General features: G+C 52.7%; 1 long non-coding RNA gene across 1 annotated transcript; it reads right to left on the bottom strand.

Moving 5' to 3' along the window:
* Positions 1–6,870: 6,870 nt before the first annotated feature.
* Positions 6,871–27,138, bottom strand: LOC148221004 (uncharacterized). Its single transcript, XR_015808619.1, has 3 exons — positions 26,843–27,138; positions 14,045–14,116; positions 6,871–7,076 (listed from the first exon to the last, which is right to left on the bottom strand). It is a non-coding gene; the product is annotated as an uncharacterized LOC148221004 (long non-coding RNA).
* Positions 27,139–27,349: the final 211 nt, after the last annotated feature.

The raw sequence follows: 27,349 nt of genomic DNA, 5'->3' as shown, positions 1-27,349 counted from the left end.
TTCTTAAAAAAATTAAAAATAAAATAAAAGCAGTGAGGTTCCCCTCACCCCCCTTCTCCCTTGGCAGCAATTTAAGTCTTGATAAAAGCTGCAAAGGAAATGGGAGCACTCTGTCTTTCATAATAGGATTGTTAAAAAAAATCACTGCCCTGTGTCACAATCTGTTTTCTGCTCCCTGCTGACAGGCAGCCTCCCGTGCTGGGAACGCGGGGACAGCGAAGGCTTAAAGGGACAGCGGGGACAGCGGGGACAGCGGGGACAGCTCCTGGCCCGCGGCGCCAGCCCCGCCTCCCCTGCCAGGGGCTGTGCCCAGGGATGGCACCGGGCAGGTGCTCCTGCACCTCACACCTGCGGGCACAGATGCCAGCACACCCCGCCTCGCCTGGACTCCACAGCAGGGGTGTCGGTGGCCTGAGGGGTGTCACTTCCCTCTGAGGGGCTCCCAAAAAATTCCAGACGTTCACCTGCAGCTCCCCTTCCAGGGATTCACTGGATTTTCCTTTCCAGGGGTTCACCTGCAGCTCCCCTTCCAGGGATTCACTGGATTTTCCTTTCCAGGGGTTCACCTGGATTTTCCAGAGGTTCACCTGGATTTTCCCTCCCAGGGCTCTGCAGGCAGCCCAAGCACTGGAGGGTCTCTGGAGTTGAGATCCTGGGGTTGTTTTCAGCATCACTTTGGTAACAACTCCCAGCTCACCCCTGCTCTCCCTGCTGGAATTCCTTCCCAGGCACTGGAGTTCCGAAGGGCCAGGGCAGGACTCAGCACCAAAATCCCCCTGGAGACCTCAGCTCCAGCAGCCACCACCTGTTGGAACCAAGGAGCTCCCTCCTCCTAACCTCAGGTTCTCCAGAGTGCAAGGATGAGGCACAAAACTCAGCTCTTATTTATATTCGGGCACCAAAAGCTCTGAGGGGGACAACTACAGGGGAAACAGGGAAAGAATGTCTGAGGTTCTGGTATTTAGATTAAGATTCAACAACAGAATTCTTTTTTCCAAGCTTTTAAACACCACCAATACTCAATTTTTCTTCTACAATCCTTGTAAAGACACTCAGAGTTGCAGAACCTCAGAACTGTTGGGCTAGAACAGGTTAATGATCCCTACAGTCCTGTATGTTGTGTTTGTGAGCAACCAAATGTCCATAAATCCTCCTAGTGGACAATTTTATGGAATAATCAACACATCAGGGATATTTCCTTCTAACCTTCCCTGAGTTAGTGACTGGCTTATGCCCTGAGGCATGAGAGCTTATTGACTGGATCCATCTCTTGTTCACGTCAATAGTTATCTGTCAATTCAGGTCAATTCAAATGAGATTTTATCGACAGGAGAAGCTACACAAAATGTTGCCAAAGTGTGAGAAAATGACAAGGCACCCCTACCTTCCTGGAGCCATCTGTCAGCGAGAGAAACAACCTGCACTGGTTTTACAGAGAGACCAACTCGCAGCTCCATCGAACACAAATCGTCCTTGATTTGGCTTCATCGACTTAATTGAGCTGAGCTCTGCTCAGCATAAACAAAATCCATCCCGAGCCTCCACGGGCACCGTCAGGAGGAGCCCGAGTGCATTAAAAGGTTGCAAAGCAGTAAATGTGTTAAAAAGGGGTTTAAAAAGCTGTGTTAAAGGGGGGCAGAGCTGCACCCACGGCCCTGCTCTCCCACCCCAGACACGCCAGCCTTGGCTCTCACACACCAAAGGCTCTCCCTGCTCGCCCCCTGCAGCACTGACACATTTTTGGCCGGCACAGCACAAGAACAGAGCTCGCTGTCACACACGGGGCTCGCAGACAATGCAGGGATTGTCCCGGCCCGTGGGCAGAGCACCAGGTAATGTGATGCAAGAGCTATAAAATATCTCAAAGACACCGGGAAAAAACCACAGGGCCGGGGTATGCAGAGAGCCCTGCGGTTTGTGGAGATTTTTGTTTGGTTTGAGTTCTGGAGCAGACCCTGGCATGGGACTGGCTGGGGTTTGCAAACCCAGCCTGGTTTGACAGGAACATTTCCTTCAGTGCTGTAGAGTTTCCTCATCTTCTCCAGCGCCTCCTTCCTGGCACATTCTCCCCATCCTTCATTTCATGGCTTGGAACAAACGCCAGCCCCAGTCCAGGTGTTCTTGTGTGACCTCCCCCCTGTGCAGGTACAGCTGCTCACCGGGGTCTCACCTGAATCCAAACAGGCTCTGCCCTGCCTGAGCTCCAGGAGGAATCCCAGGAGCCTTTGGCTCCAGCCCCGTGGTCACTGCACGTCCAGCAGTGAGGGCAGCCCCAGTGACCCAGCCTGGAGTGACACTGGGGACATGGCAGAGCCTGCACAGCCCATCAGCCACCAGCCCACCCCAAAGGGGTGCTTTGGTGAGCTCCCATCATCCATCATCATCCATGGATCCATCCATCCATCCATCCATCCATCCATCCATCCATCCATCCATCCATCATCCATCATCCATCCATGGATCCATCCATCATCCATCCATCCATCATCCATCCATCCATGGATCCATCCATCCATCCATCCATCATCCATCCATCCATCCATCCATCCATCCATCATCCATCCATCCATCCATCCATCCATCCATCCATCATCCATCCATGGATCCATCCATCATCCATCCATCCATCCATCCATCCATCCATCCATCCATCCATCAATCATCCATCATCCATCCATGGATCCATCCATCATCCATCCATCCATCCATCCATCCATCCATCCATCCATCCATCCATCATCCATCCATCCATCCATCCATCATCCATCCATCATCCATCCATCCATCATCCATCCATCCATCCATCCATCCATCCATCCATCCATCCATCCATCATCCATCCATCCATCCATCCATCCATCATCCATCCATTCCATCCATCCATGGATCCATCCATCATCCATCCATCATCCATCCATCCATCCATCCATCCATCCATCCATCCATCCATCCATCCATCATCCATCCATTCCATCCATCCTTGCCCACACCCCAGGACCATTCTGGTGCTCCAGGCCTGTCTGGGTGCAGGGTGAAGGTCTGGGCTGTGTCCCTGTCACTGTTTCCCATCACTCCAGCCCCAGTCCCTGTCTGTTCCTTCACATCTGATCCATTTCCAGCACTGAGGAGCAGGAGCTCAGCATTTATCACCCCCAGGGGCTCTGAGGCACATCCCCCTCCCCTGCAGCTCCAAACCTCCCCTCCCTGCACTGCCAGCCCGAGCTGGGGGAGCAGAGCAGGGGACCCCACTCTGAGAGTGAAGGATGAGGACGTTGTTTCTGCCTGCTCTGCAGAACACGTCCCCAAATCTCTGTCACTGTCACCACAGACCCCCTCCCCAGCCACGCACTTGTTTGGGCTCTGATCCTTTCATTAACAATGGAGAAATGCAGGCCCTTACATCTGTTAGCAGGCATAATTCTAGACAAATACAACTTCTTATCAAATAAGCCTGCAATAAATGTTTCATGAACAGAACCCTTCAATAGAACTCCCAACACTAATTTAATGAGAAGTATCAAATGAATTTTTTTTTTTATTCTGATATCTCCCCTGAGACAAATGATACTTTGCAGGCCTATTTTTAACAAATGAATTATTGACTTAAACTGGCACAATTAATCACAATATAATGGGATCAGGGGATGTTAGAGGCTCATTCAGCACGGCAGATGATGAGTACTGACTCTTCCAAGAAATGAGGCTCTTTAATCACTCCCAGATTAACAGCTACATGCTTTCAAATTTCAATCACAGGGAACTGCCAGTGTGGAATGAGAAGGGCCCACTCCAGCAGGAGCAAAGGAAGCAGGAGGATTCCTCACCCCATTGGAGCCCTGCTGTTGTCTCAGAAATGGGCACCAACTTCCCCAGGGGAAGGACAGGATCTAAACTGTGCTGCATTTCCAGGAGTTTTTCCTTCCAGTCTTCAACAGGTAAGGATTTGGTTATAGGACAGAGCTCACAACCCCTCAGGCTGTTTAACACCTGCCCTGGAGGGAAAATCCTCAGGGCTTAATAAAAAAACAAAACAAAACAAAACAAAACAAAACAAAACAAAACAAAACAAACCTCTTAATTAACCCCCTCCTCACCAGGAGAACTGTTCTCTGAAGCTTTTGGATGCTCCTGCCAGAGGTGCTGCTTCACTGCACCCCATGAGCACCAAAGGTGATGGTTGGAATTGTTTTCTCTCCCTTCAGCTTTTACCCGAGAGTGTGGAATGGTCTCCACCAGAATTTCAGAGCAGGAGAAGCACCCTCCTTATATTCTATGATCTAAACCCATCTGTGAGTGCTTTGGCAGGGAGAGGTGCCACTTTTGTGTCCCTGAGAGCCCCCAGCCAGCTTTGCTGTGCCCAGCACGGGGCTCCAGCAGCTGCAGGAGGAGCCCCTGCGGCTCCCCCGATCCTGAAATCCTCACAGGGCAGGGAATTGCCACGGAAAAGCCACTGGGGAAGGTGGCAGATGCACTGGGCTGTGCCAGGCTTTTCCAGCAAGTCTCAGCGTGTGCGAGGCAGAGCCTGGAGAAGGGAAAAGGAGCAGGGAGCGAGCCCTGGCTGTGCCTGGACGTGCCCGAGCTCCTCACAACCAGCCCTGCCCTGCTCTGGGGCAGCTCCCGGGGCTCTGGCAGCCAAAAATCTCCTGTGTGCTTCCATTCCCAGCCTGTGAGAGGGCAGGGCCGGCGGGGCAGAGGTGCTGCCTGTGCTGCAGGGATGTTCACAGCAGCGCTGGGCACGTTCTCATCTGCTGCTTCCATTTCACAACTCCTCACAACATGTGCAGTTTACATTCCCGTGTCCTGCACATGCAGGCTTTGGCTGGGAATATCCTCCAGAGCTCGGGATTTATGGCCATGCAAATGCTGGGGGAGGCTGAGGAGCAGGCCTGCCAAAGCAGGGGAAAGGAAAACCTCCTTTGTTCCTGCTTCTGGGCCCCGTTAACCCCAGCCCTGCCGTGCTGCTGCTGCTGCTGCCCCTCTCCCCCTCGTCCTTTCCACAGCAATTCCTCACGTGCCAGCATCTCACACACATTTCCTTGGCTTCCAGGGGCAGCTGGAGCTGGGCTCTGAGAAGAGATCTGCTTTCAGCCAAGCTGTCTTTTCCTTTTCTGCAGGCCTGGCGTGACAACAAGCCTGGCTCTGCCACGGCTCCCCCAGCCCTGCATCCCTTGGGGAGTCCCAGCAGTGCCCTCGGGGCAGCAGAGGAGCTGCCATGGGCAGAGCTGCACGGGGTAAAGAGTTTGTGCCCCTGTCCTTCATTTCAGGGGGAAAAAAAAATGGGAGAAAAGTTCAGTGTGGCCCAAGAAGAGGATTGAAGAGAATCTCCCTGTCCATCCTTTCAGCATCCAGTCAGAGTCATGGCACGGTTTGGGTTGGAAGCACCTTAAAGCTCCTCTCACCCCATGGCAGGGATGGGGCAGGGACACCTTCCCCCATCCCAGGCTGCTCCCAGCCCCATCCAGCCTGGCCTGGGACATTCCCAGGGATCCAGGGGCAGCCACAGCTGCTCTGGGCACCCTGTGCCAGGTCCCTGACAGGCAGGAATTCCTTCCCATTATCCCAGCTCAGCTCTGTCCGTGTGGAGCCGCTCCCCTCGTCCTGTCCCTTCCCAGGCACGATCCAGTGGAGCTGTGCCAGCCTGGCCAGGGCCACCACACCTCGATCCCAAGGTCCCTGTGGATACACAGGGAGCATCATTACCCCTCCTTGCCCAGGTAATTAATTTCCTGGTTCTGGGCTTGTGGCCCCCCTTGCCCAGCCGGTGGCCTGGGGGAGCTGCAGGTCTGAGAAAGGCACAGAAACCCCAAGAGCTGCAGCTCCAGGACCTCCATTTCCCCTTAGGGCACAACCAATACAGCCCCGAGCACGGCAGCAATCTGTCACCTGTCAGAGGGGGCAGAGCTGGGGGGAAATTCATTCTCCAGTGCAATTTCAGCAGCCTGTTGATCCAAAACCAGCGGATGGGGGGGGTGGATCCGATGGGAATGAGACCTGGGCCTTTCCTCCCTGCCTGATTTCCACAGCCAAGGCTTAAATGTGCACCTGAGGAATGTCAGAACTGCAAAAACTTGGGATGGTTTGGGTTGGAAGGGACCTTAAGGACCGTCCATGCCATGGGCACCTTCCACAGGTGGCTCCAACCTGGCCTTGATCCCTTCCAGGAATGAGCAATCTGCAGCTCCTCTGGGAAATCTGTGCCATTACCCTCATGGGAAAGGATTTCTTCCTACATTTAATCTAAATCTACCCTCTAATTTTGCCTTTTTTTGGAGCTGATTTCAGTGCCAGGCTGAATTATCAGTACAAATGAAGAGATTTTCATGGATTTAGGAGGTGCAATCTCATTTTACACCCACCTGATCCTCTGGGAGAGGAGTGGCCCCATGGAACAGGAGGGTAAAAGCAGCAAGAAAGGGAGACCCCCGGATTCAGAGGCCTGTGAGCTCTCAGCTGAGATAAAGTGAGGAAAATATGGTTGAAGTTGTTCCTGTGTGGATAGAAGTGACCCACATTCCTACTTCTCTCTTAATTTTTTAATAAGCTGATTCATTCCCTGCATGACATCACTACAGGTTCATACCTTTATCAAAAACGTTAATAAAATATTCACTTGTACTTGTTTACCAAAAATGCCTTTTATGAAGATGAAATATTTCTAAAATCTGCTCATTTATGTTTTTCACCAAGCGATATATTAAAAAAAAAAATAAAAAACAAAACATAATTTGTGTTGGTGAAACTCAAGAGAATTTTGACAAGCAGCGACAACAACTTGTTTTGTGAAAATCGCTTTGGAGGCAAGAAAAAAAAGCGATTTTTTCAGACGCCACCGTTTAATATTATCTATTTTTTAAAACAGATGATCTATTTTTTAAAGCAGCATTTTCAGTGTGTGCTGAAGGCTGAGGTGTTGGAGCACAGCAGGCAGGACAGGCAAAGCTTTGCTCGTGGTGTGGTGTTCGTTTTCTGGCTGTTGATGAGAACACGGGGCTGGAGAGGCTCACAGCTGCTCTGTGGGGCACAGGGGTGCATGGATAAGGGTCATTTCTGAAAGGATTTCTGTCAAGGCTGTTGGCCTGGAGACCAAGAAGAGAAGGAGAAGGAGATAAGTGAGAAGAAACCTACAGCTGGGAAAAGGATTTTTAGAAAAGTTTCGTGAAAAACAGAGGTGGAGATGGGTTTTACACCAATGAACGCTGTGTTGAGTTATTGTAACCCATGAACAAAGTGTGAGCTGTGTCGAGGGTATAAAAGACAACATTCTGCTGTGATAAATGGGATTTAACCTGAAATGTGGAGTGTGTATTCGTGTGTCACATCCACCCCAAGAGCCACACACGGGAATGGAGCAAACAAAACCCTCCTTCCCTACGCCTTGTCCTGCAAACAACCTGGGGCTGGGAATCCCCAAAATTCCCCAAAACCCTGTGGAGGAACCAACGCTGCTCCTCCTGACTGACAGCTCAGGACATCGATAAGGGCAAGGAAAACAGTTTGGGACTGCAGTGGGAGCTGCTGAAACACAATTCACAGTTTGGGCAAAGAAAGGCAAATCCCTGCTGCAGCAGTGAGTGACACGGGCATTGTCACACGGTGAGGGCATTGTCACACGTGAAACAAAACATTGAAAAGTCAAAAATTGTTCATCAAGAACTAAAACAATAAAAAATGCCTGACATTTACTATGCTTACAAAAATCGAGAGGAGAAGCAAACTGGTTTGTGATAAACAAAGGCAAAAGTTGCAAACAGGGTGAGGGGTGCAAGGCTACCAGAGATGAGTGATAAATCCAAAACCTTAAACCAACAAAAACTAATCTCAAAGTCTAGACTGTGCCCAAAGGGCTAAGATGCACGCTCCAAAGACAAAGCTAAAAAGTTTGAGTGCGATGAAGAGTTTGGAAGCCTTCATCAGAAACCCCCAACGACCCCTGAACTGGGGAGGAGCAAGAGCAAAAAAACTTTTGGTTCATTTTAGTACGAAGTGAAGGTAGGCGGGACTAGGAGGAGCTAGGACATGAATATGGATTAAGTGTTTCGTGTAATCCCAGGATTTTAGGGAATGAATAGAGCAGGGGTTTGAAGTTTTGGGGTGCATGTTTGGGGAGGAGCTATCCCCGTGCACCTCAGCGCTGAATAAATGCACACCCACTTTATAACTCTCATTTCTCACGAGTTATAAAATCTTTTGTGTGTGTCACCCGGTGATGGATCCCAGCCCTCACAGCCAGGAGCAGCTGTCCCCGGGGTGTGTGTGACAGGGGGAGGATCAGGCACAGGGGATTTGATTTCATCTGCGAGCAGGTGTGAAGTGAATTCCTCCAAAAGGACAAGATTCATTCTTGTGCTGGCTTTGGGATGAATTAGCACGAATTCATAATCCATAAATCCTGGTGGCAGCGGAACAGCATCCCTCCTGTTGTTATTTATTTTGAGATTTTCACTGGGGCAATAGCTTTACGTTTGACATTTATATAGGTCACAGTGAGCTAATAGCCATCTGCCATCTGGGGACTTTTATAATGAACATTGCAGAAGACTATGAAACAATCTCTGGCATTTCCGATGCGAGCAGAAGCTGAAATAGGGTTGATCTTTACAATATGCTCTGCTGTCTCTGCTCAGGTCTGCATTAGTCATTTGCCTGGCCTTGCTACACTCGCACATATGGGGAGGGTGGGTTCAGCCTTGAATACCAACAGTTAATCACCAGGCAAGGAAAAACACCCAGTACCTTCCTGCACGGCTGTAAAAGGCCCCAGTTCACCTGGAAACTCTTCAGACACCTCAGAAATATTAATGAGCCCCCCCAGCAGCACAGGCACAGGAGACTCAGCTCCACGGGAAATCTCTGCTGCAAGGGCACAGCCTCGCTCCCTGCTCCCCCAAAACACGCCCAGGGACAGGGGAAGACGGGCAGAATTCCCAGGAGAACACCCCCAGGCCTTGGGTCAGAGAACCTGCCCTGACCATTCCCCAGGTACCAGGGGCACCCAGGGCTGGAAGCAGCAGAGCCACCTCTGCAGGGGCTGTCCTCACCCTGACAGGGGCATGGCTGGAGCAGGACAGTCCTGTCACCATCCTGGAGCTCCTCCTGGGCAGGACAGTCCTGTCACCATCCTGGAGAAGGACAGTCCTGTCACCATCCTGGAGCTCCTCCTGGGCAGGACAGTCCCTGTCACCTCCCAGAGCCGGGCAGTGAGGGAGGCAGAACTGGGCAGCACAGCCTTGCTGAGCTGTGAGCGAGCCCAGGTGTCCTGAATTTCGGGTCAGCACATTGAGAGCGAGGCTGTCCCCTCTCCTGTGCCCACCAGGGCTGTGGGGAGGGCTGGATGTGCTCAGAGGGGACTATCCCAATATCCCAATATCCCAATATCCCACCTCAATTAGTCACTCTCCAAAAGCCTCCTGGCGGGGCCGGGCTCCTTCATGCTGCCTGTTCCTCCTGAGTTCCCCAAGCCTCCCCAGGCCTCGGGGTAATAAATTACATTTGTCTGTGCTGCAGCAGCAGCAGCCTGCCCGAATCCTCCTTTCCACGACCCAGCTCATGATGAAATGCCTATTTCCTGGTGCTGAGATCTGTGAAAATTGGTCTGTGCAGCCTCTCTCCTGAGGGCTGAGCCTCAGCCAAGTGTCCAGCCTGGCTTTGATCACAGGAGCTCTCAGTGCCCTGCTCCTGACGCCTGCTCCTGGGGTGTCCCTTATTTGTGTTTTGTCTCCCCAGGACGGCACACAGAGCTCATTTGAAATCCAATCCCCTCTCGTGGGGCTGTGGGATGGGAACCAGGGAGCTCCTGAGCAGTGCCCAGGTTGTGACCTGGTCCTGGAAGGACTCAGGTTACTCCAAACGCTCCCACAGGCATCAATCTGGTGTGCTGTGACCTGTGCAGAGTTCAGCTGGTGACAGGAGCTCCAGGCTCTGCTGGGAGAGAGCTGGGCACAGGGGCCAGGGCAGGCTGAGTCCAGGCCAGTTTCCCAGTTCCCAGTTCCCAGTTTCCCAGTTCCCAGTTTCCCCGTTTCCAGTTTCCCCATTTCCAGTTTCCCATTTCATTTCCAGTTTCCAGTTTCCCAGTTCCCCATTTCCCATTTTCTATTTCCCAGTTTCCAGTTCCCATTTCCAGTTTCCAGCAGCATTCCCAGAGCTCCCCCAGCTCTGTGCAGGTGTGCTGGAGCTGTGGGCTGTGTCCCCTCAGGGTGACATCCCTGTGCCTGTCACCCCTCCTGACCCTCAGCCCAGCCCTCGGTGCCCCTCTCCCCGTGCCCTGTCCCAGCCCTGCCCCGTCCCTGCTCCCTGCTCTCCCTCCCAGTGTCCATCACACCTATTTTCATGTGCTAACTTTCCAAATCCACTTTTGTGCTCCCTGAACAATGAGCTGCTTTGATCAGGGTAATGCCAGCAACACCAGAGCCCCTCCCCTGGAGCAGAGCTCACCCGGCCTCGGGCTTGTAAAACCAAAGCAATTGCAGCCTTTAATTTTATTTCCTTTCTTTTCAGGCTGTTAGGTGCTGGTTCTGATTAGGGCCATTCTGAGCAGCGATAAAGATATTTTAAATAAAAACCGTGTTGAGCTTTGGGGGAGGGAGGGGGTGAAATCACAAGCTCATTAATTTAGAGGGGTCTGGCAAAGCTGATCCTGCCAGCCCTGCCCCTGAGCAGGGAAAATGCACTAAACCCATTCTCTGGAGTGTGCCACTCTTGGAGCAGGTGCCAGACAGGAGAGAGCTGCTGTGACCCCAAAACCTGGGAGCTCTGACCTTTCTGTGCATTCTGACACTGACCCCCAGAACACTGCTTTGGACTTGGAGAAGGCTCCAAACTTGAGTGATGGAGTTAAAATCACGGGTGTGTAGTTAGAATAGAAGTGTGTGATTGCACATGGTGAAGGGTTTGGAATTTGGGGTTTTCGAATATAGGAATTTGAATTTGGGATTTTTAGAATATGGGATAAGATGGAGGTTTTTGGATATTGTCTCTTCCTTTTTCTTCATGCTTTCAGGCAGTAGCTTTTGGGTGGATAGTTGGTGTGGGTCACAGGAGTTTGGTTATTGGGTCAAAAATATAAATAATATAGGTGTTAGCTCTTAATTGGAGAGTTAGGCTTTAAAAGACCTTGAACGAGGTAGGGTCACCTCCATTTTCTCACTTTTTTCTTGACAGCGAGAAGTGCTGAAGAACTCTCTGTACTTTAGATAAGATTTAATAAAACAACCAAGTCCCAACAAGAAATCTGCCTCTTGAGCATTCAGTGCTGACTCTGAGTGAAGGCAGAAGGAAAAAGCAAACCCCTGTCACACTGAGGATCAAATTGTGGATCACTGTGGATCAAACTGGATCACACTGGATGTCACAGCAGGGCCAGGGGACAGCTCAGGACCGAGCTCTGCTCACTTTGGGCAGGAGTTCTGCCAGCCCCATTCCCATTCCCAGCCCCATTCCCATCCCCAGCCCCATTCCCTGAGCGTTCTGAGCAGCTCCTGGCTCTCAGCCTCTGCTCAGCTTTCACCTCTGTCCCTGCTGGTTTCTCTGCTGTGTTTGTGCTCTCCCTGTGCCCCCCGGACCCCTGAGCTCGGGGTCCTTCCCCACCGAGTCAGGGCTGAGCTGCTGCCCCCGGGCTCCTCCCAGGGGTCAGGGCTGGGTGCAGGAGATAAAAGCAGGAGTTTGTTCCTGGGGAAGAGTTCATGGCCGTGGCCTGACTGAGAGAGCTGAGACCAGCACACACTGCTGGGAATGCACCAAAATGCCTCACGTGGGGTTACTTTAATTCATTATTTTAACCCTGCTTAGAGGCAGAGTGAAATGGCTGTGTTGGGAATAAGACTAAAAAAAAAAAAAAATCTCTGCCTCTGGCTCAACCAGTTTCAGCCTTTTCCCTCTCGGAGTTTTTAGTGAGACACATTTTCATTAAGCAGAACTTAATGACAAATGTGGCAGCTTCACAAAGGAGGAGTTTCCAGGTGCTGGGAGTGACTCTGATGGTGCTGCAAAAACTTCCACGGGCACCAGAGCCCTTTGAACAAAACCCTTTTCTTTCTGTTCCTTCCCTGATCCTCGTTTCTCTTGGAACCCGTGTTTTCTCTTCTCGCTCTGTGGCAGACACAGATGGCCTGGCAGCACCTCCAGGGAGCCTTGTGGGACTGAAACCCCTCCCCAGGGCCCCCAGGGTGAGTCCTGGAGCCTCACCAGGACCTCACTGGTGCGTGCTGGGCAGGCACTGGTCCCAGTTGCCCTGGAATGCTGGGCAGGGGGTGCAGCAGGGCAGGGCAGTGACACAGGCTCCAAAACGTTCATTTATTCCCCCAATATGTGAATATACATCAGCACTGGGAGCTGTGGGTTTCCCTCCTCCCTGTGGGTCCCCAAGGGCAGGGCTGGGCTCTCAGTGCCCGCCTGGCCCCTTTCCAGGCCAGCCCCGAAAGCGCTGGCACGTGGAGACAAATCCCATGGGAATCCCTTCGGCAGCACTGGCACAGCCCTTCTGTGTGATGTGGGGTGTGCAGAGGGCCAGCAGTGTCCTGTGCCACTAGCCCAGTGCCCTGTGCCACCAGTGCCACTAATGCCCTGTGCCACCATGGCCACCAGTGCCCTGTGCCACCAAATCCAGCAGTGTCCTGTGCCACTAGCCCAGTGCCCTGTGCCAGCAGTGCCCTGTGCCACCATGGCCACCAGTGTCCTGTGCCACCAGTGCCACTAATGCCCTGTGCCACCATGGCCACCAGTGTCCTGTGCCAAATCCACCAGTGCCCTGTGCCAGCAGCCCAGCAGTGTCCTGTGCCACCAGTGCGTTGTGCCACCAGCCCAGTGTCCCCTGCCCCCAGCCCGGTGTCACCATCCCCGTGTCCCTCCCCTGGTGGCAGCTGCAGTGCCGAGCAGTGAATAACCCAATGGAGCCGTTAAGAGGAGCAGGAGCCCCGTGGCCTGTTTGATTTCTCTCTAATGATGTAAAGTGCACTTTAATGGAGTCCAAGTGGTGCTGGGCCATTGCTGTGAAGGCTCTTTGATGCAGTGCTATTGATGCCAGTGCTCGCCTTCATTACCTCCCTCCTGCATTGTGCTCCAGACTTCCCCACAGCCTCTCTGCTGCCACAGCCCCTTGCCTGCATTTTGTCTACATAAATTAGACCTTGTGCAGCATATTGGCCTGTCAGGGGACTAGGAAGAAACTGTATATTGTTTCTGGCATTCCCGGGCCCTTCTGCCCCTGACATCTGCTGTGTTTGTGACAGGGAATACATTCCTGACTCATTATCCGGGCAGGCGGAATCCCTCCCTGACAGCACCATTAATCAGAATCAAGCAGTCCGGCAAATAAAAAAAAAAAAAAAAAAAAAAAAAAAGGGGGAGAGAGAAGAAGAAAAAGAAAGCAAGCAAAGAAAAGAGACAGTTCCTAACTTTCACTTCTGTGTCATTCCAGTGTCTGGACAAGTAGCAATCCATCTTGCTGAGTGACAGCTCTGATGGATGGCATTATTTATGCTTTTGTGTAATAAAAGACAGTTCTGGCACTGGCTTGTCACTCAGCAGAGATTTGAAAAAAGTTGAAATTTAATTTGAAGGAAAAGAGGGCAAAGATCAGGGGATGCTGGCTGGGGAGTCGTGCCCGGGAGGGGCAGGGATTGCAGCAGAGGGGAGCTGGCAGAGGTGGGGACGGTGCTCACACAAGGGGCAGCCCCTGCAGGTACCCAGATCTCTGTTCCCAGGGGGGATCGGGGTCTCCAGGGCTCTGTGTTGACACAAACAGGTTTGATGTTCCTTGGAGGGATCATCACTGGGCATATGCTTAATTTCCTGTCCCTAATTTGTGAGTGTTTGTGTACACAAATATGATTAGATATGCACATATGTATGGGTGTCTGCAGCAGGGGGGGCTTCCCATGCACATGTGTATTTACACAAATTAATTTCAAATAGAGCCTTTTTGTCCCAGCACACACAACTTCAGCACAAAACACTTCCCTAAGTACCCACACAGTCATGTGGGCACCTCCCAGGTGGAAAACACCCCCCCCAATTTTTCATTTCTCCCTCTTTAGAAATGTTTACTCACACTCTTTGTCAGTCAGCTTGGGTGCAGAGCAAGGACGAGATTCCTGGGGAGCTGCTTCATCCTGACCCATTCCTACAGTGAGAATCACCAGGAATGCACATCCAGATCTTTAATGGATATTTAACTGAGCCCCCAGGTGTCTGTACCCCTGTCCCACCTCGTGTGTGAACAGCCCAGCAGGGTCAGGATGGCTGGGGCACCACATTCCCTGCAGGAACAAACAGGTGAATCCCAAATTGCTGATTCCCTATTAATGCTCCTTGCTCAGAGGGAACAGGGAGGATTGACCTCACCTGGGGACCGTGGTTAATTTAGCAAAGGACATTTTGTGAATAAGGCATCTCAAATTCAGGTGTCAGCCTGAATTAATACCATTAATTAATGGTATTTCCAGCCCTGAACAAGCCATGGTTTTGACCTGAGAAATCATGAAACAACCAGAACCCCACTCCTGTTATTTATCACTTTTGTTGGAGATGACCCATCTCTATTGGGACAAACATCTGCTGTGGAGCCCATTAGCCAGCAATGAGCATTTGTTCCTAATTAATACAAATTTGTTTCCTTCCCCAGTCCCAGCAGGTCCCAGGTCCCCTCTTTTGGGCTATTGGCAGCTCAGCATCACCCAGCACACCTCCAGAGACCCTGAGAGCCTCTCAGCATCACCCAGCACACCTCCAGAGACCCTGAGAGCAGCTCTGGAGTCTGCAAACCCAGGGCAAAACCCAGACAGGAGTGATGATGTTGACTTGCAGGCCCAGCTGGATCATTACCATAGAATCCCAGAATTCTGTCATTCTGTTATTCTGTGATTCAGTGAATTCTGTGTTTCTGTTTTTCTGTTATCCTGTGGTTCTGTGAGCTCCAGGAGTGACTTGCAGGCACAGCTGGATCAGTACCATCATCCTCCTGCACTCCTTTTCCTTCAATCCTGGATCTCCCCTTCCCACGCCCTGGGGTTTGTCAGCATTCAGGATAAATAATTCCATTCCTGGGCTAACAGGATGGACACTCAGGGAATGCTGGCACCCAGAGCTCTCCCAGACCCCAAAGCCAGGCCAGGGTGGCCCCAGTGCTGCTCTGAGCAGAGCCAGGGAGCAGCCCTGGAAAGGTTCCCTGCCAGGATGACATCACAGCAATCCCAGGCACTGAGCTGTCCCTCCAGGGTGTGAAGCTGCCGAATAAACCTCATTCTTTCAAGATCCAGAGCTTAAATTTCAAAGTGAGATGTGTGTGTAATCCCCTCAGGCTGCTTTGAAAGCCCAGCCGGTGTTTGCAGAAGGAACTGGTCATTTTTCTACTCGAGGTCTCAGCAAGGCAGAGCCTGGGGATTGACTTTTTTTTTTTTTTTTTTTTTTTTAATGTTGATACCATGAAATTGCAGTTGGCTGGGAGGGAGGGAGGCTGCAGTTAGTGCAGAAATATGTGCAGGGGTTTCTCTTTGCTGGCTCCAGAGGGAGAGGTGGGGTTGGTCAGCGAGGAAACACAACAATCATCACTCAGAGCAGCACAGAGAGGGGAGGGTCTGTCTCGTCCGTCAGTCCTGCCTTGTCCTGGGGAATGGACACGTCCCAGGCTGGGCTAAAAGCTGCAAATGTTCCTGGGTGATTTCTACCTGGTAAAATCTGCCCCTTGATCTCCAAAGCCAAAGGAACAGAAGCTCCTGCCTTTGCAGAGGGTGGTTGGAATGTTTAATTCGATTCTGTCGTCTGTCAGAACAGCAGGCAGAGGGGAGGAATGTACTGGTGTCATATGGAAACCACGGCTCGATGACGGACAAAATTAAATCCTTGCATTTGGACATAAACCATGGTAACACAAAATATGCAGCGAGTCAGGCTTGCTTTTCAGTGCTGAAAACACAAGGCCCCACTTGGCAGGCTGAGGAGGGGATATTAGTCAGATTTAGACATGGTTTTCTTTGTTTTATTGAAGGATAAATAATTATGTGCTGAGATATTCCAGACTCATGTTAACACAGCTCTGTGTGAACCACAGCCGAGGATGCTGTGAGGATGGGGAGGACTGGAGGTGCTTTCGCCTACAAACTCCCTGGGAATTGTGGAAAAGTTTTGAGATTTTTTTTCTAGAAAACAGCCCCAAGGTTTGCTCACAGTACACAGAATCACGGAGCTGTTTAGGTTGGAGAAAATCTCTGAATTATCGAGTCCAGCCCTTTCCCAGCACTGCCAAGCCCACACCAGGATCTGATGTGCTGATCTCCATCAATTAAACCTCGCAGGCATTTTCCTGCCTGAGCTTCCAGGGATTCAGGGTGTCCCTGTCACCCTGCAGGGTCAGCTCTGGGTCCTGCTCCAGCTGGGGACCCCCGGGAGCAGCTGCTGAGCCCCCCCACAGCCCTGGGCTACCAGACCAGTGCCAGTGGCCAGCTCTGCCTCACCCCCAGAGATCTGGGGGAAGTTTCCTTGTGATGTGAGAGCGCTTCTTCCTTGATTGAAAGAAATGTCTGTGCAGAACAACAGACAAAACCAATTTGTCACCAGCCTTTCCTTTCTCAGTGCAAGGATTCTGACAGGGATTTATTGACTGCACCCAAATGTGCTGAGCAGCTCCCGGTGACACTCAGCAAATCCATGTTCTGCCTCACTTCTCCTGGGCTCCCCCACCTCCGGGGGCTGCTCCTGATCCCTGCTTTAGGTGAGAGCTGCCCTGTCCCCCTGCCTCCCTCCTCTGTTTATTTTTACCTCGTGCATCCTTCGTGGCACAGGAGCTGCTCTGGCTCTGCTTTGGGCTCCCCTCTCCTCCCTCCCCAGCCTCCCCACCCCAGCTGCTGCTCCCAGGGTGATTTATGAGCTCTTGCACGGTGAAATCTGCATTCCTGGTGCCTGCCAGCACTAATGGAGCATGCAGGGGTCTGACAATATTGACTGATCTTAGTCACTCATGTTTCTCTTTCCTGATCAGCCTCCTCTGCTGCCAAAAGGGTTTTAAAAGAAGGAAGTGGAAGGTGAAAGGCACGATTCACTGAAGATCTGGAACAGCCTTTTTCTGGAAGCAAAGCTGCTCTGGTTCCTGGGCTCTGCTTTGCACCACCCCAGGCTTCCCCTGCTGCACTCCCAATGTCAAATCCACCCTGCAAATCTGAAAATCCCCGTTTGGAGAGGGCAGGGAGAGCAGGGCGAGCGTCCATGGGATGGGGGCTGGATCCCACATCCCCCTGACACCGCTCCAGGGCCGTGCTCATGAACGGGCTCCGATTCTGTGGCTGCAGCTCCTGGTAAGTGCTTCCTTCGGCAGGCATCCAGCAAAGCACTTAGGCAAATTCATGGATTTATGTCCCCTTGACTTCTGTGCCATATTTATGTGCTCCAAGTCGTGTCTTAAATGCATTTCCAGACTGGGCCCTGTGCTCAGCAGCCTTCCTGCAGCCTCGAAAAGCCCAGGCTCCCCTTTCCCCTCACCCCTCAGCAGTGCAGAATGCAACTGCACAAAACGCTCTCGAGCAGCAGCAGAGTTCCAGCTCTGAACTTCTGATAATTCTGGAGAGCAGCTGAGTTTTGACACATTAAAAGGAACCATGGGATGGTTATCACATTAAAAGGGGCCATGGGATGTGTCCCCAGGGCTGGGAGGATGCTCAGCCAGCCCTGCTCCCATCAGCACCCAGCCAACAACTCCAAACCCTGTGGAGACAGGGATTACAGAGATCAGGCAGGTACCAAAGTGAGTGCAAATGTTCTGATCTCATTTTTAATCTGCTGCTTCTCCCCAAAGATGTTCAGAGCTCAGGCCAGATCCTCAGCTGGCGAGCCAAGTAGGAAAGCACTTAAATAAGACCTTAAATTTAAGCTCGTGTTTGAATTCTATTTGCCACAAAGTTCATTTGAAGATAAATTCATGCTAAAACAATATTTCTAAGCAAAAGAGCCCTCACTTGAGCCAAAGCCTTTGTAATATAAACAGAGCTAATCTGGTCTAGATGAGGATTTTCTGCTTTGGGGCTTCTTTCCCACTCTCCTGAGCCCCTTTCAACCAGCAAAGGGAACAGAATTTGGGGCTTTGGTGCCTTGTCTCAGCAAAGCAATTCCACTTGGATTCTGCATATTCAAGTAACTGCTGGAAAAATCACAGTGAACCAGTTTGTCACCAGGATGTAACACAGGCAAAACAAAAATTGCTGCAATAATTAATTAATCAATCAAAATCTGGTGCACTGCTTTACAGCCTCAAAAGAGCTGTTTTATCCTTTTTTCTTTCCCTCCAATTACTTGGGAATTGCAAGCACTGCTGTGGTATGGAGGATTAATAAGTCCAGGTAAAAATTAATATATCCAAGGAAAAATTAGTGTATCCATGTAAAAATTAATGCATCCAAGTTAAAAATAATGCATCCAGGTAAAATTAATATATCCAGGTAAAAAAATAATGCATCCAGGAAAAGCAGGCAGTTTAAACCTGTATGATGTCATCACCTCCAGACACCCCAGTGAAAGCTTGGCTGGTATCTAAGTTATCATCAAGGGCTCCTCATCTGAGAGGCAGAATTTAAACCTGAGGGGGAGAGGATTCCCCACTCCAGGATCATTCCCAGGAGATCCCAGGCTCTGCTTTAGGGCCATGTGGGGATCCCAGGAGATCCCAGGAGATCCCAGGAGATCCCAGGAGATCCCAGGAGATCCCAGGAGTTCCCAGGAGATCCCAGGCTCTGTTTTAGGGCCATGGCTGGCCCTGGCAGTGGCAGCCCCCCATGGGCCAGCAGCTCCTGGCCCGGGGGGCAGAGGGGAAGGAGAAGTTTTTGTGTGCAGTCAGCTCCCATCCTGCTCTCTGTGAGTGTGCTGGTATGAGCGGTTCTGACACCCTGAACACAAACCAGATGGCCCCTTTCCTACTCCATATCATGCAAAGAGAGATCTGAATTAATTCATGTAGAAATCATGACAATTCTGTTGCTGTTGGAACTCAGTACAGCGGACAGGGTGGCAGGAGATTATGCTGAATTTTTAACTTATAAAATACTAGTGACAGATGTCACTGCCTGCTCTCCTTTGTTGTTTCTCATCCTTTCTCCATCCCCTCGGGGCCTCCTGCCCTTCTCCAGAGCTTCACCTCTGGCCTGCACGGCTTAAAAACTTATTTAAACACACTTTAGTGCAGAACTTTACACCCCGTGTGTAAAGAAAGATCCACCAACCCCCGGAGCGTGTGCCTGAAACACAAACGCTGGGAAAAGGAGATTTCATCTTCCCGCAGCAGCCCTTTTGAATTCCCATCCCCAGTCAATATCGTTTCCCTGGGGATCGATGCGGGCAGCAGCGCCTTCCTGGGGCTGGCACTCAGGGCAGGTGAGGCAGGAATGTCACCGGGAAATGTCACCGGGAAATGTCACCTGCCCGTCGGACACTGCCAGGGCTGCACCCGCCTGGCCACCAGTGCAGCGAGCTGCGGCAGCAGGAGCAGCGCTGTCCCTCTGTCCCTGTGTCTGTCCCTGTGTCTGTCCCTGTCCCCCTCTGTCCCCACTCGCACTTTCAGCTCCTCTCGCCCCAGCCCAGCCCTGTGGCCACCGCGGGTCTCAGGCCTCGAGCCCGGCCGGGCCTGGGGCCCCTCTGTCCCCACCAAGGCTCCGGGGGTGGCACTGAAGTTCCCGTTCATCAGCGGCTTCTCCTGCTCCCTGAGGATTCTCAGGGCTTTTCCCTCTGTTCTCTGAGGATGCCCAGGGCTTTTCCCTCTGTTCTCTGAGGATGCCCAGGGCTTTTCCCTCTGTTCTCTGAGGATGCCCAGGGCTTTCCCTCTGTTCTCTGAGGATGCCCAGGGCTTTTCCCAGCTCCTGGGGGCTGGCAGCGCTGCCGGAGCCTCCCTCGCGTTCCCTCCGCGCCCCCTCCCCTTCGGTTCCCTTCCAGGGGAACTTTCCCCTCCGCCTTCCCCTCCATCCCCCTCCGAACCTGAACGAACACTTCTTTCAGTAATGGGTTTTTTCCACCTGGTTGAGTCGATGAAAGGTTTATGAGTTGACATTCAGTGCGAGGAGAACAAAGCGAGCGCGGGCTGTGCGTGCGCGGGGGCGGGGACGGGCGCGACAGAGCTGCTGAAAACTTTATTACAAACGGAGAGGAGCTGGGAGCCATAAATCAGATCCCTGAGAACGCCCGGGATGCTGCCACGGCACCACAGAGCCGGCGACACAAGGACGGGCACCAGCGGGCCCCAGTGAGCTGCGCTGGGAGCAGCAGGAGGAGGAGGAGGAAGAGGAGGAAGAGGATGAAGCTTGCTGAACATCCATCTCTCACTGGTCCCACTCCTCTGTGCCAGACAGGGACGTTCAGACTCCCCAGCTCCAATTGCAGAAGGGTTTGGGTTGGAACGGACCTGAAATCCCACCCATGGCAGGGACGCCCCCCTCAAGCCCAGGGTGCTCCAAGCCCCGTCCAGCCTGGTCTGGAAATCCGAGTTACAAACGGAACAGCTCCACGGGACATCCAGAGACAGCAACTCCCCAGCTCGGGGGGAAAATCTGTCCCTGGGGCAGCTGCCCCTGCTGCCCTGTCCCGGTGCCACCCGGGCTTGGCTCGGGTACCTGTGCCCAGGTGAGAACCGGCGGCTCCTGCTCCCCAGCACAGCGCCTTGCTGCGAGTGTTTAACAACACCGCCCCCAAAAACAAGCAAACAACAACAAAACCCTCAAACAAACAAACCAAAGGCTTTCAGCTGGTATTTGTATTCGTTAGGAAAGCAGCGTTAACAGGCTCGCAGTTATGGAAAGCACCTTCAGCAACACGAGCGCCGTGATTTTTATTTTGCATTACAGAGGAAGGGAGGGAAGAGCGGAGCTGCCACAGCTGAGCCTGCGGGGCGAGCGGGAGGCGACAGCGGCCACCAGGGCCACACAGGGCACTGCCACCTCCACACTGTCCCCGAACCTGCCTGGCTGTCCCCAAACCTGCCCGGCTGTCCCCAAACCTGCCTGGCCCCAAACCAGCCTGGCTGTCCCCAAACCTGCCCGGCTGTCCCCAAACCTGCCTGGCCCCAAACCAGTCCGGGTAATCCCAAACCAGTCAAGGTGACCCCAAACCAGCCCTGATAACCCCAGGACTCTCCCACACCTTCTGCAGTCGCTGCTGTGGCGAGGGGAACCGGGGCACATTTCCCCCTCATCCCCCTCCTGTTTTCGGGTCACGTCGGGAGCGCTCCGGCTCCCGCGGTCGCCGCCAGCAGCAGCCCCCGTTCCGCTCTAATTTAGCCGGGTAATTAGCAGAGAGCTGAGCGCTTTCTGGGCCAGCAGCAGCGCTCTCCTGGCCGTGCCGTGCCGGGGTGGGGAGCACGGGGCGGGTCCCACCCGGTCCCCGCAGGTGTCACAACCCCCAGGACCCCGGGCCGTGCACAATGACAAACATTTTCTATTCCAGACTCCGATCCGGGGTCACCGCCCGCCTGTCGAGCGTGGATGTCCTGGAAATGTCAGGGCAGAGCAGCGTGCTCAGCAGATCGGGGCAGATGACACAGGACACTCACAGATGTTTCTGCAGCCCTGCGGTCAGACGCAGTTGCTCAGGCTTAACTTGTTGAATTGCATTTAAAAAAAACCAAACAACAAGGAAAAGGGGTAAATGCTGAAAGACTCAGCAGCTGCGACTTTGCTCAGGTTTGATCCCGGCTAAATAAATCTCCTTTCCCCCATAACAACCAGTCGTGGTTATAAACCTTGGAGAGACGACTTTAAATAACCGAATTCCCGAGCCAAACGATGTTAATATTTGCAGCCCTGCTGTGTGTGGGGCAGTGGAAGGGTTAAGAGCTGCTGTGCAGGGCTCAGAGGGGTGGCTGTGAGGCTCGGAGAACTCTGCTCCAGCAGCACTGCCAACATTTCCCGAGCACACTCCCCCCGTGGGATGCTGCCACTTTCATGTGCCTCATTTGAGAGCTGCTGATTTGCAGACACCGGGAGCTGAGCTGATTTTACGTTTTCACAAAACCAGGTGCTTTTGAGACGTACCTTGAAGATGCAAACCCGTTTTAAATCGCTGCTGAGTGTCTTGGCTGGTGTCTAATTGTGCTTCTGGGCACTGGCTCTGAGGAGCAGCCCCAGCCCTGGCCTAGATCAGCAGGCAGGGACACGAATCCCTCACATTAATGGGCTGCTCCTGGCTGTGCTGGGAGAGGCACAAGCAAGGGCTGGGCCAAAGAACCGAGCTGGGATGAAAAAAAAACCCCAAATAAAAATCAGGTGTGATGTGATGGCAGCTCCAGCCTGAACGCTCAGTGTTAAACATTTTCTCCTTTCCTGGGCTCTGCATTTCTGAGCAGCTCTGCAGAAAGAAAAGTGCAGGGAAGGTGGCATTTGTGACCAGCCCCGAATTTGTGGGGTTTGAGTGAATCCTGCCAGGCAGGGGGAACTGCTGGGCAGGGTCTGCTGCAGCCTGGGCACAGCCAGGCACAGAGAGACACAAATCACCTGGATGTGGGAATTTTCCTGAGCAAAACTTGAATGGAGCACAGGAGCCAAGCTCTGCTCTACCAAGACAAGTCCAGACCTAGAGCTGGGCCTGGGCCTGTGCTGGGGCTGCTTTCATCCTGCCCTGCCTTGGCTTTGTTCTGTCAGATGTGGCTGCTAATTACGAGCCCTGCAAGTGCCATTAGTGGTTTAACTGGGGGGAAATGGAGCCGTATAAATAGCACCACTTCACCATCCTCTGTTTATGTTCAGCTGCATTTCCCTTTTGATATTTATGGAGGGAGACGCGGATTTGTTTGAAGATCCAGCTCCACTTGTTAAGGTTTTACTGGAGGAAGGAATTCAGCCACTGGAATGGCCACGGGCAGCACGGGAAGAGCCCGGGGAGGGAAGGAGCAGGGCTGGGGCAGCACCCAGGCACTGCAGGAAATGCTGGCTCTGAGAGCCATAAAGGAAGGGCAATAACTCCTCATTGTCCCAGCATTCCAGGGATCAGAGGCTGCTGAGATCCTCCTGCTCTGCGAAAAAACGAGAGGAGGGAAGGGAGAGACACTGGAGAGCCTCACACAGCACCTGTGACCTGGCCACACCTTTCAACCTTCACATAGTCCAGAGCTCTCTATTAGATATCCCGGCATTGATAATTAGGTGGCATTCCTGGGTCTCTAATCACCTTTAAAACACCGGCCTCAGCAGCAGGGGGAAAGGCAGGAGGCAGCTCCTGACAGGAGCTGGGCAGGGTGGGGTTCTCAGAGGTGTTCAGGTGTGCAGGGTGGGGTTCTCAGAGATTCTCACAAGTCCCTTTTCCCCTCAGCCACCTCGGCATCACAACCTGTCCAGGAGTTCCTTCTTTTCTGTTTTATTTGGTTATGCAAACATTAATTTAAGGAATATTTCTCAAGCCTCCTGTGGGAATCCAACCCAATTTCCAGAGACAAAGCACGTGCAGAAATGACTAACATTTCTCTTTGAGGAGGGGAGGAGATTTAAGGCTTTTGACTCAAGGTTTTTTTCCCCCCTCTTTCTTCTCTTTTCTTCTAAGTATCTCTTTATTCATCACTTTAATTACCTAATCGTAAATTTCTTTAGGGGGTTACTTAGAAGGAAAATTAGCATCAAAGCTTGGCAGTAAATTCAGGGGCTTTTGGAGCAGGTCCAAGCTGTTTCACCTGTGATTAATTAGATGATTTTTTTTTCTTTAAGTGCCACAGGGCTGCTGAGGTCTTTAAGCAGTTCCATGACTGCTGGCAGCTCAGGAATTATGATGGATGCTCCAGGCTGGCATTTAGGACTTTTTGGTGCTTGCCTGGAGAAGGGAGGACCCCAGAGCTGGAACAAAGGCTGGGGAGTGCCCAGAGCTCTCCCACAGCAGGGAAGGCACTGGGACCAGTCCAGGGCTGGTGCTCCACAGGATCCAGAGGAGGGAGAAGGGAGCTCATCCTACTCGGATTGTGTCCTACAGCATCCAGTCAGAGCAGCTTTCTCCCCTTTAGAGCTTTCCTTGAGCCATGGGCTGAGTCAAGGGTGAAAGGAAAGCAGGACTAAAGCTTTGGCCTCAACCCTGAAACCTGTAAGAAAAGACTTGAAAATCCATTTCCCTCTCACAAAAACCCAATGTTCCTTTCTCCTGGCCCCAAAGGGCAAAGAATGAATTTCATTGTTGTTTTGTTTTGTTTTAACAAGAAACCAGAGAGCCAAATTCCAGACTGATCTGGCTCCTCCTTCTGGCTGGAAACAAAAATCCTGTTGTGCCACCGAAGGGAAAAAAAAACAAAAAACCCAAACCAAATCAACCCCCAAGTTCCCCACGGAAGCTTTAGCAGCAGTGGGGAACATCAGGCAGCTCTAATCCCATCCCCACCAGGTCCCACCCTGCTGACACCAGGTGAGCTTGGCCCAGAGCTGCCCAGGTAACCCAGCACAGGGCCCAGGGCTGTACAGGTAACCCAGCACAGGGCCCAGGGCTGCCCAGGTAACCCTGCTCAGGGCCCAGAGCTGCCCAGGTAACCCAGCACAGGGCCCAGGGCTGCCCAGGTAACCCTGCTCAGGGCCCAGAGCTGCCCAGGTAACCCAGAACAGGGCCCAGAGCTGCCCAGGTAACCCAGCACAGGGCCCAGGGCTGCCCAGGTAACCCAGCTCAGGGCCCAGGGCTGCCCAGGTAACCCAGCACAGGGCCCAGGGCTGCTCAGGTAACCCAGCACAGGGCCCAGGGCTGCTCAGGTAACCCAGCACAGGGCCCAGAGCTGCCCAGGTAACCCAGCACAGGGCCCAGGGCTGCCCAGGTAACCCAGCTCAGGGCCCAGGGCTGCTCAGGTAACCCAGCACAGGGCCCAGGGCTCAGGTAACCCAGCACAGGGCTCAGGGCTGTACAGGTAACCCTGCACAGGGCCCAGAGCTGCTCAGGTAACCCAGCTCAGGGCCCAGGGCTGCTCAGGTAACCCAGCTCAGGGCCCAGGGCTGCCCAGGTAACCAGCACAGGGCCCAGGGCTGCTCAGGTAACCCAGCTCAGGGCCCAGGGCTGCCCAGGTAACCCAGCACAGGGCCCAGAGCTGCCCAGGTAACCCAGCACAGGGCCCAGGGCTGTGCAGGTAACCCAGCACAGGGCCCAGGGCTGCTCAGGGCTCAGGGCTGTGCTGATTTTTGCATCCCTGGCCCAAACGATGCCCAGGGGGCTGCAGGTTCCCCGTGGCAGCTCCAGGGAGCTTTTGCAGGCACCCACACTCAGCCTCTCTCCCACACCTTTGCTTTTCACAGCTTGTGACAACAGAGATTATTCCTTGCTGGAAGAATGTGGCATTGTTGACACTAAAAAAAAGGCAAAACAGGCCTTTGCTTTGCTTGAACAGCACAGGCTCTCTTGATCAGCTGTCGGAGGTGCCTCAGCTGTACAAAGCATTTAAACCTGTCTAACATCAAAAAGTAAGGTAAGACAAGTCACTTTGATGCTCCAGAGCACATGCCTAACATGATTATTGCAGCATCTTCCTGGTGATAATAGAATTATGCAAAGGAGGCCTTGACCCATTAATGCTTTTACCTTTCTTAGGATTTCTGTGCCTGCTCCCTCCTCCCCAGCAGCAGAACTGCTGGCTCAGGCAGAGCAGCTGAACAAAGGCTGGGAGGGACAGGAGTCACCTGTGAACAGGTTTTGATGTTTCTTGCAGTTTTCTTAGTGCAAAATGCCCTGGCACTGCACAAAATCTGCTTAATATCAGAACACAGAGGCCCAGGCAGGTGTGGGCATTTAAAGCAGGTGAACAATAAGGGAGAAGAGGGGATGTGACCCCCCCGTGTGCCCTGCTCGGGCAGAATTACAGCAGGAAAGGAGGGAGGGGACAGTGCAGAGACCCTGCAGCATCTCAGGGTGAGGATCCTGGGTTTGCAAACCCTGCCCAGGCTCTTCCTCCCAGCCCTGCTGTGCCCGCAATGCCCTGAGAGCAGAGGGCAAACAGAGCCCGGGGCACGAACCCTGATGCAAGTTTGCATTTCCAGTGGGTGCTTTGAGCCCCAGGTGTCGTCCCAGGAGCTGAGCTGGCTGCCTTGGCTGCAGCTCAGGCCTGCAGAGGGCTGCCAGGGGGGGTTGAACGCTTCCCCTGTGCTCTGTTTGCTCCAAGCACGGCTCACTGAGTCCTGCTTGCAATCTGTCCTGAGCTGCAAATGCACGAGGAGCTCGTTCCAGGGAGGATGAGTCCAACACATCAACAGCCAGCCGTGGATCCAGCCCCCAAACTCCCCAGCACAGGCTCCTTTCCCTCTGCAGCTCTGGCCTGAGCTTTTCTCTCATTTCTCACTCGTGTTGGGCTCCTGAGTGCCCCGTGCTGAGCCAGTCCTGGCTGCTTCAGCTGCCAGGGAACAACAGCTCCGTGTCCTGTGTGCTGGGATGGGATGGGATGGAGAACACCTCACCCAGCTGTGCAGGGATGGAGGTGAACACCTCACCCAGCTGTGCAGAGATGAACACCTCACCCAGCTGTGCAGAGGTGAACACCTCACCCAGATGTGCAGGGATGGAGGTGAACACCTCACCCAGATGTGCAGGGATGGAGGTGAACACCTCACCCAGCTGTGCAGGGATGAACACCTCACCCAGCTGTGCAGAGGTGAACACCTCACCCAGCTGTGCAGGGCTGGCACCAGAGCAGGGCTCTGCCACCTCCTGCTCTTTCCCTTTCCCTCCAGAGCCCAGCTCTGCCCGTTCCCCGGGGCAGGGAAGCTCCTGGAGCATCCCCTGCCAGCAAAGCCTTCCTTCCCCCATTTTCCCGTCTGAAGCAGAAAAAAGGACCAGGACCTCATCCCTGAGCTTCGGGAATCTGTTAATTGGCTCCCCAGTAAAATCGCAGCGCCTCTGCTGCCTGATAATGATTGTAAATGACAGCGACTATCAGGTTTACCTTGTGCTGTCCCCGGGGAGCTCGCAGTTAGTTTAGTCTGAACTCTGCGTCAGCTGTTTGGGTTCCTTTCTTCTCGGCATGTGGTATCTGGACTCAAGCTGCAGCCTTTCAAACCTAATTAGTGTTAGGGGAAGGAGAGGGAGAAAAAACACCAAACACCATCACTCTCCTCCCTCAGCTGACTCGGTAATGTACGGGCAGGGCCTGATTTATGGGCAGTTTTTATTTGGGTTTTTTTAATGCTTATCAATCCAGTGTCCTCAGCTCAAGCTGCAAAACCCCTGAATTTTGGTTTCAACGACTGATTGCACGCACAGAATTCTCTGGAATGGTTTCATTTTGTTCAGGAATGGGATACACACATTTCAAATAGAGCTAATTAGGCTCTGGAGCAGCTGCTGAAGGATGGGATGAATTTTTGGATTGCTCAGAATCTTTAAACCAAGACTAAATGTCTCTCTAGGAGGGCTGGAGCTGCACTACCACTGAAATCTTGACATGGGTGGA

This window comes from Sturnus vulgaris, chromosome 28 (genome assembly GCF_052056855.1).
Source record: "Sturnus vulgaris isolate bStuVul1 chromosome 28, bStuVul1.hap1, whole genome shotgun sequence".
Lineage (NCBI taxonomy): Eukaryota > Metazoa > Chordata > Aves > Passeriformes > Sturnidae > Sturnus > Sturnus vulgaris.
The sequence above is the reverse complement of the archived record's forward strand: the minus strand, read 5'-3'. Positions and strand labels throughout refer to the sequence as shown.